Below are 14,957 nucleotides of genomic sequence, written 5' to 3' on the forward strand. Positions count from 1 at the left end.
TTTGGATTTCTTTCCCATTTAGGTCACCACAGAGCATTGAGCAGAGATCCCTGTGCTACGTAACAGGTTCTCATTTGTTGTTGACATGTATCATGTTTAGTCACTAAGCTGTATCTGACTCTTTGTGACTGCATAGGCTGTAGCCCACCAGGCTCCTCTGTCCATGGGATTCTCCAGGCAAGAATACTGGAGTGGGTTGTCACTCCCTTCCCCAGGAAATCTTTCCCACCCAGGGATTGAATCCGGGTATCCTGAATTGCAGACAGATTCTTTATCATCTGAGCCACCCGGGAATGTCAATCCCAATCTCCCAGTTCATCTCACCCTCCATTATCCCCTTGGTATCCATAAGTTTGTTCTCTGCATCTGTGGATGACATGAAATTCTGATCTGGTGCCATGGAGGTGGGGTCGGGAGAGTGGAGGAGTGTGCAGTGGTATGCTGGAGCCAGCTTGCACAAGCTTGGGCACATCTCTTCCCAATTCCATATTTAAAGTCTAGTAACTTGAAATTTGGAGAAGGCAATGACACCCCACTCCAGTACTCTTGCCTGGAAAATCCCATGGATGGAGGAGCCTGGTGGGCTGCAGTCCATGGGGTTGCTGGGAGTCAGACCCGATTGAGCGACTTCACTTTCACTTTTCACTTTCACGCATTGGAGAAGGAAATGGCAACCCACTCCAGTGTTCTTGCCTGGAGAATCCCAGGGACGGGAGCCTGGTGAACTGCCATCTATGGGGTCGCACAGAGTCGGACACGACTGAAGCGACTTAGCAGCAGCAGCAACTTGAAATTGGCAATAGTGGGAAGATTTATACCATGGAAATTGGCAAACATTACAACTTGAGGAATTTTCTCCAAAGGTTTGTTAAACATTTACCAGCACACCCCTGGATGTGAGTAGTATTTGGGAAAAGAATCCCACTGGATTTAGTTACTGATTGGATCTTCCCATCTCGGTTTTGGTGGCTGGTTGGGAGGTGGTGTTGGTGCCTTGAAATAGGAAATAGGAGAGCACTGGGTGAGGAGCCTGGGAAGGAGCTGGAGGGGTTCATCCTCTCCAGACCATGTAGTACCAACCCTGAGAAGTGATCTGCAGGGCACTGCCCCAGGAAAACCTCCACCTAATGACCTAGAATCCTGGGAGTCTCCCCAGCCTTCCTTGTACAAATAGTCCTGCATGATCCAGAAAGAAAGAAGCTAATCAGTTCTATCAGGCGGAGGTAACATGGCCCAATGTTGAAAGCAGTCACCCAATTAAAAGACTGTCTCTGAACTTTAACATGATATGAATCACCTGAAATTTATGTGTCTGATAATGAAAGATAAAATGAAAACCTTTATTCAACTTGAGTAAATAAATGGATCAAGCACATTGTGTAACAGGATGGCAATGCCCACATAGCTTTTAAGAAACTGTCATGGATGCAACATTCTAGAAAGGATTGCTGAACACTTCGCTGTTGGCCTCTTAGAACAGCAGATTATCCAGGAGGCTGCATGTGTCCCACAAGAACTGGTCCTGTGGATGGACTTCATCTGCTTTCCTGACTAAATTAGGAGCCTGTGCATGGAAGTGTATATCTTGATTTCAATTAGACACCTAACAAAAATTGTTAATTCACTCATCCAATAACAAATATTTTAATGAAGTGTGTGCACTAGGCAGTGGATATAACCATGAGCAACACTCAGTCTTACCCTCGAGCCAGGGAATGAAAGCATAGACAGTAAAAAGGCAGGACTAAGGCTGATACATAAAGCCCAAGAGACATATAGGAATGCCTGTCTCATTTAGCTGGGGGAAGGGCAGTCAAGGATGGCTATGCTTGTAGCTCGAACACAGAAAGGTAGAGGAAATTACATTAGAACTGGGTGAATTTGTATCTGGGAGAACAACTGAAGCCCAGCATGCTAACCCAGAGAAAATCCTAAAATTTACTGTAAAAATGACTCTGCTCTTATCCTTCTCAATAAGGTTATTTGTAATTTTAACAAGTATAGAAAAGGCAAACCTGCCACATACACAGATGGCCCAAAGGAGATGAGCAAGGTGCAAATACAGTATAAAGGAGTCAGGTCACTAGAGATAGTCATACTGAGTGAGTGAAAGTCACTCAGTCAGTCATGTCTGACTCTTTGTGACCCCATGGACTATACAGTTCATGGAATTCTCCAGGCCAGAATACTGGAGTGAGTAGCCTTTCCCTTCTCCAAGGATCTTCCCAACCCAGGGATTGAACCTAGGTCTCCTGCATTGCAGGCAGATTCTTTACTTGATGAACCACAAGGGAAGACAGAAAAAGATAAATATTATATGATATTGCTTATATGTGGAATTTTTAAAAATGGTACAAATGGTTTAGTTCAGTTCGGTCACTCAGTTATGTCCAACTCTTTGCGACCCCATGGATTGTAGCACACCAGGCTTCCCTGTCCATCACCAACTCCTGGAGCCTACTCAAACTCATGTCCATCATGTCAGTGATGCCATCCAACCATCTCATCCTCTGTCTTCCCCTTCTCCTCCTGCCTTCAATCTTTCCCAGCATCAGGGTCTTTTCCAGAGTCGGTTCTTTGCATCAGGTAGCTAAAGTACTGGAGTTTCAGCTTCAGCATCAGTCCTTCCAATGAATATTCAGGACTGATTTCCTTTCAGATTGACTGGTTGGATCTCCTTGCAGTCCGAGGTACAAATGGACTTATGTACAAAACAGAAATAACAGAGTCACAGATCTAGAAAACAAACCTATGGGTACCAAGGGGGAAAGTGAGAGGATGGATAAATTGGGAGATTTATATACACAGTTCTATATATAAAATAGGTAACTAATAAGAATCTACTGTATATTACAGGGAACTCTATTCAGTACTCTGTAATGACCTATATGGAAATAGAATTTAAAAAGAATGGATATGTATTTATGTACAACTGACTCACTTTGTCGTTCAGCAGAAACTAACACAGCATTGTAAATCAACTATACCCCAATTTTAAAAATGGTCAGTCAGACCCTACTACAAAGCTACAGTCATCAAGACAGTATGGTACTGGCACAAAGACAGAAATATAGATCAATGGAACAAAACAGCAATCCCAGAGATGAATCCATGCATCTATGGGCACCTTAGCTTTGACAAAGGAGGCAAAAACATACAACGGAGAGAAGACAATCTCTTTAACAAGTGGTGCTAGGAAAACTGGTCGACCACCTGTGAAAGAATGAAACTAGAACACTTTCTAACACCATACACAAAAATAAACTCAAAATGGTTTAAAGATCTAAATGTATGACCAGAAACTATAAAACACCTAAAGGAAAACATAGGCAGCACACTCTCTGACATAAATCACAGCAAGATCCTCTATGACCCACCTCCCAGAGTAATGGAAATAAAAGCAAAAATAAACAAATGGGACCTAATGAAACTTAAAAGCTTTTGCAAAATGAAGGAAACTATAAGCAAGGTGAAAAGACAGCCTTCAGAATGGGAGAAAATAATAACAAACAAAGCAACTGACAAAAAATTAATCTCAAAAATATACAAGCAGCTCCTGCAGCTCCATACCAGAAAAATAAATGACCCAATCAAAAAATGGGCCAAAGAACTAAACAGACATTTCTCCAAAGAAGACATACAAGTGGCTAACAAACACATGAAAAGATGCTTAACATCACTCATTATCAGAGAAATGCCAATCAAAACCACAATGAGGTACCATCTCACACCAGTCAGAATGGCCGCTATCAAAAAGTCTACAAGCAATAAATGCTGGAGAGGGTATGGAGAAAAGGGAACCCTCTTACACTGTTGTTGGGAATGCAAACTAGTACAGCTGCTATGGAGAACAGTGTGGAAATTCCTTAAAAAACTGGAAATAGAACTGCCATATAACCCAGCAATCCCACTCCTGGGCATACACACCGAGGAAACCAGGTCTGAAAGAGACACGTGCACCCTAATGTTCATCGCAGCACTGTTTATAATAGCCAGGACATGGAAGCAACCTAGATGCCCATCAGCAGATGAATGGATACGAAAGTTGTGTCACATATACACAATGGAATATTACTCAGCTATTAAAAAGAATACATTTGAGTCAGTTCTAATGAGGTGGACAAAACTGGAGCCTGTCATACAGAGTGAAGTAAGTCAGAAAGAAAAACACCAAAACAGTATATTAATGCATATATGTGGAATTTAGAAAGATGGTATAACGATGACCCTATATATGGGACAGCAAAAGAGACACAGATATAAAGAAGAGACTTTTGGATTCTGTGGGTAAAGGCGAGGGTGGGATGATTTGAGGGAATAGCATTGAAACATGTATATTATCATATGTGAAACAGACCGCCAGTCCAGGTTTGATGCCTGAAACAGGGCACTCAATGCTGGTACACTGGGACAGCCCAGAGGGATGGGATGGGGAGGGAGGAGGGGGGGTTCGGGATGGGGGGACACATGTACACTCGTGGCTGATTCATGTCAATGTATGGCAACAACCACCACAATATTGTAAAGTAATTAGCCTCCAATTAAAATAAATTAAATTAATTTAAATTAAAAAAAAATTCAGGTCAAATCTCAGCAACTGGATTGATGGCTGACTCTGACAAGATGAAATTTAGCAGGTTAAGCATTCAGCTTTCCATTGATTTTCTCCATTATGTAAACATGAGATAGGGAAACCTGAATTTTGAGTAAATAGATGATAGAGACATCAATTTAGTCTTGTCATCATGGAGAAGTATTGGAAAACAAAGAAACAAATTTCCTCCTGAAATCACTGAGTACAGAACTGGGAGAGTAGGTCCCTGTTCCTCTAGGCACAGGTCCAATCTTAATGACCTGGGCCCCGTACCTTAAGAGGAATGTCCACAAATAGTCGGATGTCTGAATGAGAGCCAATAAAGTGAGAAAGAATCATAAGTCAAGCTACATACGAGATGATCAACGGAGAAAAATATCAATAATAATAGTAAAACTTGGTAAATTTTCTGAGCACATTTTATGTATCCATACCATGCTAAGAATTTTCCATTTACTTTCTCACTCATTCCAAGCAATAATTTTATTCTGTCAGATAGGTACAAGTATTATTCCTGTTTTTCAGGAGAGCAAATAGTCTCAGCAAACTTAAGTAACTTGCTCAAGTTGCAATAACAGAGTTGTCATTGCAGGGGTTCTTTTTTTTATTGCAGGGGTCCTTATTGCAGTGTTTTCTACTATAACATAACATACATGTTCCTGAACAAACTTGCTTTCTGCAAAATCATGCGAAATAATGAATGAATATGGGATAAACCACTCAAAAGCTAATAAAAACAATAACATTCCTAGTAAAAATGTAAAGGACACATCAAGTTATAATTCATATAGTGAAGTACTTCAGAAAACATAGGGATTTACCCTTTATAAAAAGGTTGTTAGAAGGAAGAGTTGTGGCTACTGAATGTTGAGGGAAGAGAAGAGGGAGGAGGCAAATGAAATTAGGATAACTGGTTTACATCACCTGCATTAGTGCCTACCCTTCCTGGGCTCAAGGACTCTCCTTTGTCTGAACACATTAAGCTTCTGTTAGGAGGAAAAAAGGTAGAGTGTCTGCAGTTTATACCTTAGAAATATAGTTCTTTCAGCATTAACATTGTTACAATTCCACGTGACTGTGTCCTGAATTGCTTTTTTCACAAAAGTCAGTGTTGTTCGCTGTAAATAATAAATGATGGCTGACGGGCTCAGCACCTTTGGAGATCTGTCTTTGTGGCACAGCTTCTGGGTGAATCATCTGACAATTCACAGGATTTAAGGTAGGAGAAGGAACTAGTCTGTCTACTCAGTTTTCATGACAGTATTTCAGTGTCTTCACTAGCTGATTATCAAGTTCAGACTTCTCCTTTAAAATGAATTATTTGAAATATAAATTAAGCAAGATCCTCTGGCCTTTCTGGGAGCCTGGGGATCCGTTTTCCTAGGAGACTTCCAGCCTTTCAGCATGAGGATTAAACTTTCATGCTGTGTCCATTTTCTCTTCAACAGCACATACTAATGTTAATACATACAGGAAAAATAAAAGAAGAGAAATAAAACACAATCAGCATGTTAACCATATTAATTTAACCGCGGAAGACAAATTTGGGAAACAGAAACTGATCACATTTCTTTTAAGTAGTGTAGGAATACACCAAGGACTCTCTTTTATGTCCAAGATTTGAAGAATTATTGTTGTGGTTTATTCCACGTGTACATGCGTACTCAGTCATGCCCAGCTCTTTGCAACCCCGGGGCCTGTAGCCTGCCAGGCTCCAATATCGTGGAATTTTCCAGGTAAGAATACTGCAGTGGGTTGCCATTTCCTCCTCCAGGTGGCCTTCCCAGCCCAGGGATAGAACTTGTGTCTCTTGCATCTCCTGAATTGGCAGGTGGATTCTTTACCAACTGGGCCACCTGGAATTCCCAGTTTGTTCTATTAGAAAGTCTAATTCTACCGAGGGTCAAAATAGAGGAGGGAGGGAAAGCAGAAGGAAGAAGGAGAGGGAGAAGGCTGAGGAGGAAGACACCCCAAAGGAAGCAGAGCTAAAGTGGGGATGCCCATCCACAGTCAACAGGAGGGTTGACTCATGTACAAATCAATGCCCCCTGGGCCTACACTGCACAGATTCAGGAAAATGTGACCAGGAAGCGGCTTGTCCTGTGGCTTTCAGTGATCTTGCCTGAGTCAGCGATGCCTTCCTTCCCGCCAACCCAGAAAGAGGGGACAGCACGACAGAGCACTGGCTGAGGGCCGAGTCTTTAGCCAGGTGTAGGACAGACTCGTGTCCTCTCCAATGCAAGAAATAAAAGAGAGAAATACTGAAGACTTAGGATTTTGAAGAGTGATCAGGCTCAGATTTGTTTATTTATTGATTTGGCAAATATGGTCGAATGCCCACTACTGTGCCAGTCCCCAGCTATAGGAATGAATGAGACATAGTTCCTTACTACCAGGAGTCCACAGGAGGTAGACACAAAAAAGGCAATCCAGGCTTTGAAGGGTGAAATGCAAAGTGCCCTGGAATACACGGGAGCCGTGACAGGTGGATACTGAAGCAGGGACCCCGAGGGTGAACTAACTGCCGTTAGCCAGGTGAATGAGAAGGGGGAGGGTGTTCCAGAAGGAGGGAGCCCCATGTAACCTGGAGGTAAGAAAAGCAGGAGCTTTGGAAAATCACAAGTCAGTCAGACTTGGGTTAAATTCCAGTTCTTGAACCTCTCTGGGCCTGTTTTCTTATCCAAAAAAGAAGATGGGTTTTACCACCTTACAGTGTCACTTGCAAACTAAAAGTGATAACATATATAATCCCACTACGAACAGACTGTACTCAGGCCCCCCTGAACTTTTTTCAATGAGGTCTATTTCCACGTTTTTCTCTTCATTTTACAGTTTTAGCAAGAATCCTGATAAATCCATTTAACCAGAATCCCTTGTCCTTCAGATCTGATCACTCTCGATGTCAATCCAGCCCCTCATCCTCCACCATCCCCCAGGTCACCATCTGACCACCCAGCCTACTTTCAGGAAGAATCTCCTTAGGTCAGTTTATGAACAATCTCCCCCCTTACCCTGCTCCCTGACCATAAATTCCCACTTGCTGTATTGGGAGTTGAGCTCAAGCTCCTTCCCTCAATGCAAAATTCCACCCCAGTGGTTATTACTTGCTATAACAGCCCTTCTCTTAAATAAAGTCCTTCTTTATCATGCTTTCTGCTTCCCAACTGGCTCACTGGTAAAGAATCTGTCTGCCAAAGCAGGAGACAAGGGTTTGATCTCTGGGTTGGGAAAATCCCCTGGAGAAAGAAATAGCAACCCACTCCAGTATTCTTACCTGGCAAATCCATGGACAGAGGAGCCTAGCAGGCTACAGTCTATGAGATTGCGCAAGAGTCATACATGACTTAGACACTAAACAGCAACAAATCATGCTTTAACAAGAGGCATTGAATTTTTTTTTCTTTAATACTACTAGTGTTTGACACATAATGAATATTCTTTCCCTTCCAATCCCTTCTCTGTTCCTCATCCCCATCCCCAAACACAGGATTTACGTAACTTGATAAATTTGTTTCAAAGCAACAAGATTCTCTAATCCACCAGGGAAGGAAAAAAGAGGATCTTTGTGTCCACATTTTGCCTCTATAGAGTCTCACACACAGAATGCATATGGAGCAAGAGGAGTAAAATTCCCAATAATGCTTTTTCACTATTTAATATGCATAATGAGACAAATAGCCATGCAGATTTAAAAAGCTATTTCCATATATGCTTTTATAAGCTTTTAAAAATATAAATTTTACTAGAGTATTTTACAGGATATTATATTTTTTTAATTCATTTTGGATTTCTAACATTTACCTACTAATTATCTACATGTAAAAACAATAGAAGTAACTAAAACTTTGAGACCTTTCAAAGAAGTAGAGAATACAATTTTGTTATGGGAAGCCCAAAGCCAGCTTCCCAAACCCTGCCAATCCATGGCTGAATAACCTGTTTGAGGTCAGTGGTTACAAGGTCAGCAGATAACATTTTTCATATGTATTTTACAGTGCCCCAGCCTTTTCCAAAAGACAACCAATAGATCAAAGAGCCAGTTTTCTTACAGGGAGAGCATCACAGAACAGAAGTAAAATGAAACAAGTTCTCTCCTTAAAGTGAATTTGCAGTGCCCCAACTTCAGAACTTCTTACAGATTTATTATGAAGTTAGCATAAATGCTTTAGACCATTCAAGAACAGACAATAATAACAATTTATTCCTTTTAGCTTTGATTCTATCCCCAATCAAGGAATGCCCACAAAACACAAATATGGTATTGTTTCATTATTCTGTTTTATTTTTTTCTAAAAAATGTTGATTTCAAGATCAACATGGAAAAGCTGAACCTTTTGCAATAAAAGGAACTACTCAGTACTTTGTCCTTTGTTGCTTGGCAACTAAAGGCTATAAATGGATTTTATGATTATAAAGGCTCTGGAATTAATGTGAACATGTTAAAGTTGTAATAACTCATGAGGACAAAAGTATTCCTTTGAAAAAAATGTATGTAGGTTTTACTCATTCTTGTTTCAAAATAAATAGAACAATTTTTTCACACTTGTAAATGCTGTAATTAAAAATCAATAACTATCATTTACCTCATCTTTCAACATTTTATCATTAATGCTCACAGCCCCAAGACGTAGGTGTTATTATCCCCATTTCACAGATGGAGAAAACTGAAACTTTAAAATGTTAATTTAGGGGTGATCCCTGGTGGTCCAATGGCTAAGACTCTGAGTTCCCAATGCAGGGGGCCTGGGTTCAATCCCTGGTCAGAAAACTAGATCTCACATGCCACAACTAAGAGTTCACATACCACAACTAAAGACCTCACATGCCACAATGAAGACTGAAGATCCTGCTTGCCTCAGCTAAGAACTGGCACAAGCAAATTTTTTTAAAAAGTTGAGATGACTTTAAAAAAATAAAAAATAAAGAGCACAAATAGTATGATCCTAATAAACACACCTCAAGACCAACACCAAAATGTGAAGAGCTGTTATCACTAAATGGTGTGATGTGCAGCGATAACTATTTCTTGTTTTGGGTTATCTGTCTTTCCCACAACTGTCCATGTATTCAATGTTTAGCTCCCAAGACATTGTGGAGTCTTCCAGAAGGTGACTTCTAACTCCCAAGTTGAGAAGTTTGACATCAATAACACCAAAGAACGTGGTGGAGTCTCTGCTCAGGAGCATTTGTCTGAGTAATTTTGTTCCAGGATTCCCTAGAGTTGCTAATAATGCTGGCAGGTCTCAAATGTGGGATGTGTGTGGTGACAGAAGTTGGCTCTGACCTAGTTACAGCACATTTTAAATTCTAATAAAATCGCCTTCACCTTGGGGATCCCAGCATGAAAGAATAAAGGATTTTTTTTCTTAATGGCAACAAGCCCATACCTCTTTGTTCTGGATGCTTCATGATAAGGTAAAATAATTTCTAACCACCTTCCAGCATCAGATAGAAGTGTTCAAATAATTATAAGCTGCTTGCATTATCTTCTTGTCCTTGATGTGTTCTTGTTCCCAGTCTCCTGAAAAGTCTATACTGTTTCCAAACAGAAACAGAGGTAATCTCATCAATAAACAAGAAGCTCCTATCTCTGTGGGATAATTTCAGAGATACTAGGATGCAACATGATGTCTAAAATTCCATCATTAGAGAGCAACCAAACTTACCCTTAGAGAAGGTAATCTTTTTGATTCATTTGATCAAAATAAATGTGTTCTATGAAAGTGCATTGGATACAAAACACTTTAGAGATGTCAGGTGGCATCAGATCTTTCGCCATTTGTACCTTCTGTGCAAGCTCAGGTTTTATTGGGACAGAAGGAAGAGGGAATAAGGATGCTGGTTTGTGAGAGGTGAGAAGGCAGTGGTCCTAAAGTGAATGAAAGACAAAGATTGAGAGATTGGTCAAAGACACCCCTTACCTGCAAGACTCGTCCCCAGGGCCAGCCCTCTACACTGCACTCAGTTGCTCAGAGCTTCTGATTCCAACCACAGGAATTCAGAAATATCAACCAATCAGAGCTGGTTTCACTTTTGGAGGGGTAATATACAGGAATCACTTAAGACATTTATGACTTTACCTTTGGTAATAATGGAACCTGAGGCTTTCCACCGACTGGCAGCACTTTGTACAATCTACCTGTTTCATTCACTGAACCTTTATGCTGTGTTAGTCAGTCAGTTGGGCCTGACTCTTTGCGACCCCATGGACTGTAGCCCACCAGGCTCCTTTGTCGACGGGGTTTTCTAGGCAAGAATACTGCAGTGGGTTGCATTCCCTTCTCCAGAGGATCTTCCCGATTCAGGGATCAAGCCCGCATCTCCTGCATAGCAAGCAGATTCTTTACCATATGCTAGTTTTTCTTCTTCTCATATCTGAACTTACTAGATGCTCCTAACCTAGAGTTTAAACTATTGAGTAGAATTGTAGTCATCCATTTATTCTATAAAGAATTTCTGTCTACTGTACGCTGACACCGTATAGGCACTTCTCCAAGCTGCATTTCTCTTTTCTCAACAATTCTCCCAATGCCTTGGAGACTTGATGCCTTTGACACCTTTCTAGATGCATTCTATCTGGGGTGAGTCCTTTGAGTCACTGCGTTTCTGCTCCAGAGTTTTCAGCATTTTCTTCACTTCCAAGAAAACTTGGCTCCTCCCTAATATTTCTGTACAATTCATGGGTAGCAGATGTTTTTGCCTAAATCCCTACCACCCTACTTTAATAATAGCTAATTAGAAATTTAAATCTTAAGCAGAGAGAGGAGGGCAGAAAATATATTGCTGCTTGTTTGACAGCCGCTTCCTGAAGGGCCTCTTCCTCCTCTTCGATCTCAGGAGCTGTTCAGTGCTTCCTGCCCGTCCACAGTTTCTGGTTCTAGGAGGTACCTTTCAACCCTCAAATTTCAATAGGTGCATAAGAGTTTCTTCAACTAGTTTCCATCTTCTGCTTTTTCATGTGATTCTCTCTTAGGAGAGTCAGCCCTCCATGTCTGCGAGTCACACATTTGCAGATTTCAACCAACCAGGGAAGGAAAATATTTGGGAAAAAAGATCCCAGAAAGTTCCACAAAGGCAAACTTGATTTTGCGACATTCTAGAAATGACTCACATAGTATTTACCTTGCACTGGGTATTATAAATAATCTAGAGATTATTTAAAGTATGATGTACGTAAGTTAATATGCAAATACTACTGCTATTTTATATAAGGGACTTGAGCATGTGTGGATTTTGGTATCAGAGGGGCTGGATACTAAGGGACAACTGCATGTAGTTTTCCCATTTCTGCTCAGTCAGGGCGGGAATCTCCTCTTTATTTCATGATAAGCCAAAAAGCATTTGAGAACCTACTTCCAGATCCTATGAAGAAGATGAGCTAAACATCTTCTCACCAACTTAGAAAATTTCTTCTTAAAGATTAAGTTAATGAACTATAAAATATTCTCAAATTAGGTTTTATAAACTAAAATCTACTTTAGAATAATTTTCTTTTTCTTCATTTCCATGAAAACTAATTCTCAAATTCGCTTTTATAAACTAAAAGCTAGTTTAAAATGAGTCCCATGGGAAATAAAAGATGAATCCTGATATCACAGTAGTCCAAAAGAAATACCCATAGGGAAACAAATTTAGAATGGAAGGTCACAGCTATCAAAATGAGTGAAGTAAACTGAGGGATGGGATCTAACATAACTTTATTTTATATTCCTTTTTTAACCAGGGGGTTGTAAGAATTAAATGAGATAATGGTGTAAAGTGAATGGAACAGTACTTAATGCCTAGTAAATGTTCAGTAAACATTATTAATCTGGTTCGAATTTAAGGTAAAACAAAATCTAAGTTAACTCACTTAAAATTTGTCAAGTGTTAATGGATATATATTTTTAAAGATAAAATCATGACTTATACAAATAAAAGATGAACACATGTCAAAGATTTGTATTTACTTAATTAAGGAAATTAAGATGTTACAATTGGCTCAAGGAATATTGAAACAGCAGATCTAGATCTAGGTATCTAGAAAGATGAACCAAGATAGATAGATGGATAGATAGATAGATCTATATAGGTATGTAGATAGATAAGCAGATAGATAATCTAAGTCTAGCTATGCTATGGAATGAATTCAATAATAATTGGAAACCTGGGTTTTACTGAAACTGTTGTTTAGTCGCTCAGTCGTGTCTGACTACTTCTGCAACCCCATGGACTGTAGCCTGCCAGGCCCCTCTGTCCATGGGATTTCCCAGGCAAGAATATTGAAGCGGGTTGCCATTTCCTACTCCACTGAAACTCTACTGAAACTATTGATCCCCAAAAGGAGATAATTGACTTACATATCTATAGACAAAATTCATTGCATTGATATCAATCATCTACAATTTACAGAGTTTCAGAATAGCTCTAAAATAGTGAAAGGTGAAAATCCCATAGAATTTGGTAGCCCAGAGGACATGATGCAGCCATAGTTTTCTGTGGAAGATACCTAGTAATCTTTTTTTCATCCATGTCAATGTCTTTTACAATTTTTCTTTATGCAAAAAAGAAACTCTAACAGAAGAGTTTTGTGGAATTAAATTCAATGCCCTTTATTTAAGATAACCTATGACATAGTACATTCCAAGTTTGAAGTACTGAGATAATAAAGAAGAAACTAAAAGTCTCAATATTCCTACTGCTAAGAGATAGCTACTACTAATACTTGTCATGTAGTCATCCAGTTGTTACCATGGATATGTGTGTGTGTGTGTATATAGTATATGTACATCCATATGTGTATATATAGTAACTCTTTTCAGGTCAGTTTAAATAAACTCTGTTCTAGAAATATATAAATATATAATTATAATATACCAATTTTAACCCATGTTTCTGCTTTATATCATTAACATTTTCCTTATCATCATCATTTTTACTAGCTACAAAATATTCCATTATATAAAAGAACTATAATATATTTAACTAGTTCACCACTAATTTAAGTTGTAATCAATTTTTTGTTGTTATACATATAATAATGTGCCTCTCCTCTGACAACTTTTCTCTTGCAGTGGTATCAACTTTATTAAAAAGCAAATATTTCACATAATATCTGAGCTTCCAGTGGATGTTGGGATCCCTGGAGAATGTGATCCACCTCTTCTCCTTTAGTTGATGGGCCTACTTATTGCATCATTGGCAGGCAATAAAATAAGGCTTGCCAGTTGCCTAGAACCACTCTTTGTTCTGGTCATTTTCCTGAGACACACAGTAAAGATTTAGCATAATCAGCATGAACTCTGATGTTCAAGGTCATTTAATTCACAATGATATTGTCAGTCCAGATACTTTTTACCACAAAAGTGTTCATAAGGAAAGATATATTATTTAGGATTCAGTTTATCAGAATGAAGAGTTTGAGGAAACGAAAAATTAGCTTTCAGGTGGGTAACAAATTAAGAAAACTTTTCTTGTTTTTCAGACCTTGGTTTTTTTATATGAGATTGCACTTAATTGGAAGGTGATATATAAACAGGAGAACAACATATAACTGGCCCTCCTCATGAGAATATCATATCCAGTTTTGCTGTCCTCATTCTAAGGAATATTTGAGAAAGGAAATCATAACCTAAGGGAAATTCTTCAAAGCCCTACAGGCTTTCAAAGAGGTGATTGCTGGACTTGGCACACAGTCAGTGATCGATATTTGCTGAACAGGTAATAAAAAATTGACAACCACCCCTGTGATATTCAAGGGGAGGGGAGTCACTAAAATTAGTACTTCTACTTTTTATTTCAAAGTTCACCATCTTTTCAGTCTATTCATTCAGAGATAATGTAAGAAAACACTGACCATTTTATTCTCTTTCCATGGAGAAATTACTCCTCCCTAGTTAAAAAGTCTCCAAAAGGAGCCCAAGTTCAGTTCGTGCTAAGAAAGATACAATAATAATAATCAGATTTTTGTAACCAGCTATAGAGAGGATTTGTGGAAACTGTATCTCCAAAGACTTCAGAAAATAGCCTGAACAAGGACAACACAGTGACCCTATAGGTATGACAGGACTACAAAAAAACAGAAGGTAGACCAGATGAACTTTTCAGGTCTTCTCCAGTTCTAGAATGAAGCTAGGTTGATTTTGTGCTTTTATAAAATGAATGATTTCTCTAAAATAAAGCAGATATAACTGTAGCTCGGAGCTTGCTACTCTATTCAAATGAATGTTGCATAGGATATAAAATCAGGCAACAACAATTGAGCCACATTATTATACCTAGTGTGTGACCCAAGTGGACACATTGACTTGGCCACTGTCAGAGATAGAACACAATGAGATAGATTGTAGAGCTAGAATAACACAATACTTCTCTAGGTCCTATA

The 14,957-nt window shown here is 39.3% G+C and overlaps 1 protein-coding gene and 1 long non-coding RNA gene across 6 annotated transcripts in view; both read right to left on the reverse strand.

Moving 5' to 3' along the window:
• MYRFL (myelin regulatory factor like) overlaps nt 1-14,957 on the reverse strand; it is a 115,142-nt gene that overhangs the window by 98,770 nt on the left and 1,415 nt on the right. The gene's annotated exons all lie outside the window — the stretch shown is intronic.
• LOC133042478 (uncharacterized) lies at nt 1,477-10,120 on the reverse strand. The gene is made up of 3 exons (XR_009689501.1): nt 9,982-10,120; nt 5,621-6,048; nt 1,477-2,701 (listed from the first exon to the last, which is right to left on the reverse strand). It is a non-coding gene; the product is annotated as an uncharacterized LOC133042478 (long non-coding RNA).

This window comes from Dama dama, chromosome 3 (assembly GCF_033118175.1).
Source record: "Dama dama isolate Ldn47 chromosome 3, ASM3311817v1, whole genome shotgun sequence".
NCBI classification, from domain to species: Eukaryota; Metazoa; Chordata; class Mammalia; order Artiodactyla; family Cervidae; genus Dama; species Dama dama.